Source organism: Monopterus albus, unplaced genomic scaffold, assembly GCF_001952655.1.
Source record: "Monopterus albus unplaced genomic scaffold, M_albus_1.0 scaffold276.1, whole genome shotgun sequence".
NCBI classification, from domain to species: domain Eukaryota; kingdom Metazoa; phylum Chordata; class Actinopteri; order Synbranchiformes; family Synbranchidae; genus Monopterus; species Monopterus albus.
In genome coordinates, this window is record NW_018128156.1 from 162,206 (window position 1) to 169,155 (window position 6,950).

General features: G+C 39.6%; 1 long non-coding RNA gene across 1 annotated transcript; it reads left to right on the forward strand.

Moving 5' to 3' along the window:
* The first annotated feature begins 225 nt into the window (after positions 1-225).
* LOC109972974 (uncharacterized) lies at positions 226-5,276 on the forward strand. Its single transcript, XR_002276765.1, has 2 exons — positions 226-298; positions 4,858-5,276. It is a non-coding gene; the product is annotated as an uncharacterized LOC109972974 (long non-coding RNA).
* Positions 5,277-6,950: the final 1,674 nt, after the last annotated feature.

Here is a 6,950-nt window from a genome sequence, read left to right on the forward strand (position 1 = left end):
TGCAGCAAGTTGCTGTCAGTCACTGGATTTTGATTTCCCCACATGGGGCCTGCTAATGGAAAAGATGTCATTGCCAGGCTCTCCAATGAATGTGCTAATGGTCAGTCATTTGTGATAACTCGGTGGTATCCTATAACAGGCCTGAGCTGAAGAGCAAGTGTCCAGACAAAATGAACTAAACTACAGGTGTAAAAGTGAAAGGTTTCTCTGACCTCTGCAGTCACCTAACTTTAGTCCTTTTATTTTTACAGGAAAGTGGAGAGAATGGCACGGCACGATGAGATCCGCAGGAAGTATGGTATGTAAAGCCTTGGTCTACACTGTGTTTCTCTGGGAACGCTCCTCAGCTTCTTTAGTGATAGTCTTATAGACTCAGTACCCATCTCTCCCCATGATGTATGAGTCTGCTGTGCTGGAGCTGATCAATCTAACAGTGTGAGAGGTAAACTACCCTCCTCTCTGTTCTGTTCTTGTCAGCTGGGTCTCAGATGCATGCTGAAATGGTTTCAGATTTTCCAGGACACTCACTGGCTTTCATTTCCACACCCTGTGCCAGCAATGCATTATTGAACAGTAAATACCTGGTCCCCAAGCCAGGCATTTCAGATCACATATAGGTTAAACCAAGTCCTGTCTGTTTAAATCAATTGATGCATAATTTATCACATGCTGGTGTCAATTGTAAGTCCCCTTGTATGTGGGAGCAGCATTTTGCAGACCACCCACTGAAACAGCAAAGGTTTGTCATTGAACAAAGGACCCTCTTGGTATCATACAGGTCTGCATGGAGCAAAAGTGACATATTGCAAATGGCCAAAATTGGGTAAAATAAATATTTACCTAAATAAATACTTCAAGTCTCCTAATGAATGGGGAAACTGCATGTGCTTACTTACTCTCCCTCTCTAGCTGTGTGGTTTTCATCTAATAGGATCATCCTGAGTTATTCATGTTAAGGCTCTTATAGTAGTATATTGTACTGACATTGCACTCATTAGTTAAACTGTGAAGATATCAGTACATGGCAATATGGACGTACATGGAGTACATGGATGACTTAGAATCTGCACAGACATACATGGCAATATCTTCCAAACAAAGTCCAACAAAGAAAAAACAAAAGCAGTCAGCTGATCAGACAGGTTGTATACCATGTGTCCTTATTATCTGGACCACTTAGTTTTAGGCCATGGAAGTTTGACTGTAAAATGTAATGAATGTTTACTACCCATAGTTTGGGTATCGCAGAGAGGAGGAAGTGTGTGGGTATCTCGGAGAAGAGGGAGTGTGACTAGCACGTTAGCAAAGTAGCAGCAGCTGGATGGAGTTTATCTGAAATGCTTTCTGTGTAAACATGGCTTCATAATTTTGCCTTTGTTTTCACTTGTGACCACACAGAAAGCTAAAAATCAGTCATTTTATGACGTTAAAATTGATTTCATGTTCATCTTAATTTTTTGGTTGAAATAAGAATACATAAAATGTGTAAATTGTTTAAATTATACGGTATGATACATTTATTTCATAAACCTTTATGAGACAGCACATTGACACAACTTAGCATTCAACAAAGTTGTACGCATGGTTCTGACAGTTAAACTAATTGGACAAGTTAGCATAAGCTCATCTGTGTGATTAAACCGTGCATCTCTGATGCTGTCTGTATGGTCATTCCCATGAGTGCTGTGAAACAACTGATACAGCTGTCATGCGAAATACTTCCAGGAGCTGTGGAAGGAACAAATGGGGATTACCTGATGGTGATGCTACTCGCTTTAAAGCCTATGGTACCTTTTCCAGCCACTTGCCTGTGTAGTTTATATGAAATCAAAGTTGTGGTTCCGGCTAGGTGTAACAGAGGAGATGAGACTTGAAACTGCAGCCCAAAGTGTGCACTACCATCTAATGTGATTTACTGTAATGAGCTCAAACAAACATCGGTGTCAGCATATGCGAAGATGTCTCTTTCATAACTCTGGAATAAAATCCTTGTCATTAAAAAGAATACAGAAGCAAATAAATAGTCAGTCTCTAGTTTAGTTTAACAGTTGTCTGACTACTTGTGCCATTGGGCCTCTTTGATGTTGTCGTGTTCCCAGATCTTATTAGCAAATAACTTGGTTACTACAGTGTTATTACTAGTGCTGTGAATGGTGGCCAAAATAATAGAACTGACACTCAAGCTGTAATAAATCAGAATTTTGGATTAATATCTACACTTCCATTACAAGCAGTTACAGAATGAGAAGGCATCAGCTCTTGCACCATAACGTTAAACAGCACTTTTGCAATACATTCTCCCATTTTCATCGATAATTTGACAGGCAGAGAAGTCACTGTGACCCCCAGTGTGGAGGCATAGAACTTCAGGGATTGATGTTGAAAACATGTCCTCCGTCTGAGCTCTGAAAGACGGGATCATCAATCTGCTGCTGTTGATGTGTGAGAAATTTAGATTGTGTTTGAGGAATTATTTCCCATTGGTTAACATTCCTCTCATATTCATTCAGGTCTGCTCTGAGAAACACAGTTCAGGGAGCTGCTATACATCCTGTGTGACACTAAACACTAAGTCATATTGTTTACTTAAAGCACTGGCTGTCAGTCGAGGATCACTGCAGGTGGCTGAGGATTCCATGAGGGGGGGCCCACAAGGTTATTCAGTAAAATGAGAAATGGTATTGTGTCACTATTAGTCAGAATTATCCTGCCAAGGAAATATAAATTATAACTAGAGAAATGCATTTTCTGAAGAAAATGGGTATGAATGCTGAGTGCTGAAAGATCGCCCTAAAAATGCTGAACATTTTGACACCTGAATGGTTTTGCTAGCTGAAAGTATGCTGAAGTAGAATTTTCCCATTCATTTGAATAGGGGCAAGATTTTCAAAATAAAGCTAAATATTTCAAAAGTATGAAGTTTAGAAAACTTCTGAATAGAAGCATGAATGTCCCTGAACAGCTTAACATTTTGATATCTAAATGGCTTCTCTAGGTGAAAGTATGCTGAACTGTTTGAACCAGAATATTAATAAATAATTCGATAACATAGTATAATCAACATCCATACAATTACAGGTTTTGCTCAAGGCATTTTTTACTCCCGGCACAGTGTCGTAGCCTGTGTGAGCTAGGCAGACAGATCTACGGTGCAGGAGTAAATCAGCACTGATTTGGAGCCTTCACACTACATACAACAGATACACAAATATCATTTTGTGCAAGATTCACGCAGACATAAAGCTCCAGTGTGACCAGGCTTGCCAACCAGATCAGAGCACTCTGAAGATGAGAAGATTAATGGTGCATCTTAGGAGGACCTGACTAATTTTATACTTCAGCGTCATTACAGGTGTTGAGGAGTACTACTGCTATGTGAAAAACAAACTACTCCAGAAGGAGCTATGCAAAGCCTGATGAATGTCCTAAAGTGATATCACTTGAGTCAGTGTCAGCTGGGGCTGATGACTGTACTTTTCTGAAAATGGAAAATCAAACAAACAAAAAAGGCTGTTCCGTTAGAAGAATGTCAGATCGTTTCAGGTTCAGAAGTGGTTTGATACAGCAGTGTCGGAAAGATGCTGGAAAGGAGGCGTCTGAAGCTGTTTAACAGTGCAACAAGCAGTCTGAACAGAGGAGGTGAGCCCTTAACATGGAAAATGTTATACAAGCACAGTGCTAAATTAATGGATTACTCCACAGTACAGAGCTGAAGTTAGCACATGATTAGCCTAGCCTTGTATGCAAATGCTAATGAAAATAGCAGGGAAGTGAGGGGAAACACTAGCCTAGTGCTGCCCAGTGTGGACAAACTACACCTACTGTATGGACACCTGTAAAGCTTACTAATGAATCCACTGTCCACTTTATTTCATCTGTAAACAGAAATGTAAAAACGACAGCTGGTAGATTTAAGGGGAGCTGCATGTTGGGATAATTTCTTGCTATTTCCCTGGCTTTCACTCCCTAACCACATCACAGACATGAAATTAATCATCAATCGTTTAATCTCTCTCACTCTTGGGACAAAGGCAAACATGTATTTCCCTTAATGTTGAACTGGTCCTAATTTTTTGTTTAGCATCCACCACTGATGTCTGCAGTTAGTCTAATTTAGCGTAACCTCTTCATCCTAATCTCTCAGGACCACCTCTGTAGACTAATGCTTTGCTTCAGCTTGTTGAGCTTGTCAGTGAATGTCTGCTTGTTATGACCAATGTAGTTAGAAATCCTCAAGTTCCCTCAGCTTCATTTCTTAGTCCTTCAGCCCAGCTGCTGTTTGGCCAGCAGTATTTTGAGGGTCTAATGAAAGACGTGACTGAGTTTCTTTATGGGAATTGTAGAAGGATGGAAAGCTCAATCCACAGTATAGACTAAAAGTCAGAATATCACAGCTCCTGCTGCTTAAATAGTGATTTTTTTTTTTCAAGAATCTGCCTCTCACAAGTCTTTTAACTATTGGAGTTCAATACTAAGTGCCCTCCAAATGCCCGTTTGGATCGTTTAATAATAATAGAATACAGAAAAGCGCTAACTGAAGAACAGGTAGAGAGGGCAGCACAACAGGGGAAGACTGAACTGATAAACTACACCATTTCAGCCATGCATTAACTGAAGACCAGAGACTGAACAAATTAAGAATATACTGTAGAAGAGGAATTTTCCATAATTTCTATGAAAATGCCTTTGGACGAACATGGTGTTTGTTTGAGAATAACTACATTTGAGACAGATGGAAAATGTCAGTGACCTGTCAGAACTCAGCACATTGTCTTCGCTGACACACCTCCAGCTGCTGTTTTCTCATTTTGTCTCCACTGTCTCTACCTTGCTTCTCTGCTTCCTCTCTGTGTGCAGGTCTGAGCCGCGACTCGGACCACCCATACAGCAAGTTTGAGAACGAATGAAGCAGCTGTACTGGAGGAGTTCCACAGGCAGCACGTTGAGCTGCTCCTCAGTTTTAGCTTACTCTTGCCCAGGCTCATACAAAGCACTCACCAATGAGACAAACACTTGAGTGTTGTCCAGCAGAATCATCTGTTCTCACTTTTCAAATAAAAATGCTTAATTTCAACTTGTGATCCTTGATGACGGTGCGATGTTTTGTGTTGGACAGATGCTGAAGCTTGTTTTTAAACTTGCATCTGTGCAAATTAATTTTGTTCTCAAGTGTCATTACATGAATTATTGCTTTTTAGTTATTGTAGTGTCATATTAATCTTTTCACTTTGTACATACAGTACAGTTATGAAATAAAGATCTGTGATTGTACCACAGAAGTGTTCTGACACATTAATAAAAATCTGCCCACTTACCTAAGAGGCTTTCTTTACTTATAGATAAAACCTGGTTTGCTTTCAGATGATGGGGCATTGGAGGAGCTTCACAGGAGAATGAAAAACAGAAATGAAAGTGCTGTTGTGTACAGGGCCAGAGACTCGTAATGGGGTAGCATCAGAGGGCACCCAGCATAAGACATATAGAAATGTTAATCAGCATCTCCCCTTAGCCCCATGAACCTGCGGATGCTCAACATACAATATCTCATACACCTACAGGCTTTGCAGCATCTGAGCACAGCTCTTATGGATTTTAAGATATGTAGGCAGCTGTGCCAGCAAATACATTTGACATCTACAGTCTTTTAAAAAAAAAAAGCCTCCTTAACACTGGTAATTCAGTGAACTAGAGGACGACTCTTCAGCCATTAAAAACTTCCCATTTGTATAAATCTGTCATTTGGATTGACTTGAAGCTCTAAAGATGTCTAGTGCCATTCTCCTATCAGTGTAAACCTGATGTTGGAGTAATTTGCAGCCCTATAGTTGAGTGTGTGTGAATTTCTATAGATGTGTATATTTATAATTGATATAGTTTACAGTGTATTTAGCTGTGCTTTGCTTTGATGCAGTATTTGTATACTGTATTTGGATCCTGGGTTTTTTTAATGGCCTTATGAGGAAACTGAGCTGCTCTGAGTGCTGTCTAGTTTTCTATAGTGGACTTGTGAAATGTAATCAGTTCCATCTAATGTATATTAGCAAGCCATAAAAATAAGAATGGTCATGATGTTAAACAGTGTCTTTTCATTTCCAGGACCCCATCCTGAACATCATAATTATGATCCTAAAAATATTCCAGTGGTGAACAGTATATACAAAAACGTGTCTGGTCAAGCAGTTCATTCATGTATGACTGCTCAGGCTTGGTGTCTGAGCAGTGCAGATGTTCTCATTGATTCCTCTCATGTCTGCAAGCAGCCTCTAGGGGCTGGTTGCTGTACAAGAGGAGCTTTCTGTCCCACATTACCTGACAGAATTCCTGTTGAGAAGTCATTCAGATGCGGTTCCCTCACTGCCATCTGGTACCACTACCTTATACAGTTACTTCAACCTGCATAGCAACTAGTGGTGTGACGATACATGATACTGGGTTCACGAGAATGAGACAAGATGATATTTTGGCGGTTCACCACTAGGATGGAACTACTGATCTTCAGTAAGTTGAGTCAGTTGACACTTCCATTACCTGAATGGTCAAATAAGAGTTTGGGCTGATCCTCATTCAGTGATTCCTTTTACCTGCATGTGCCACATCCTGTTAACACAATAAAAGTCAATGAAAATGGCCAGATTTTGTGTAGGAAAGAGACAAAACATATTTGATATTTAGAGAGGTTGATCTGGATGATGGAGCAAGAAAGAGAACAAGGTCACTTGTGTGGGAGCATTTTGAGCTTTGCAGCCCAATTTAGTCAAATGTAATATTTGTAACCAACATCTGACACTTTATTTATTTTATTTTATTTTATTTATTTATTTATTCCAAGCATGTAATAAAAGAGAGAAAAAGAAAAAAAAGTAAATCAACATGTAACACAAAACAACCAAACCAATTACCATATACAACCAAAAAATAAAAAATAAAAAATAGAAATTTCTCTTGATAAT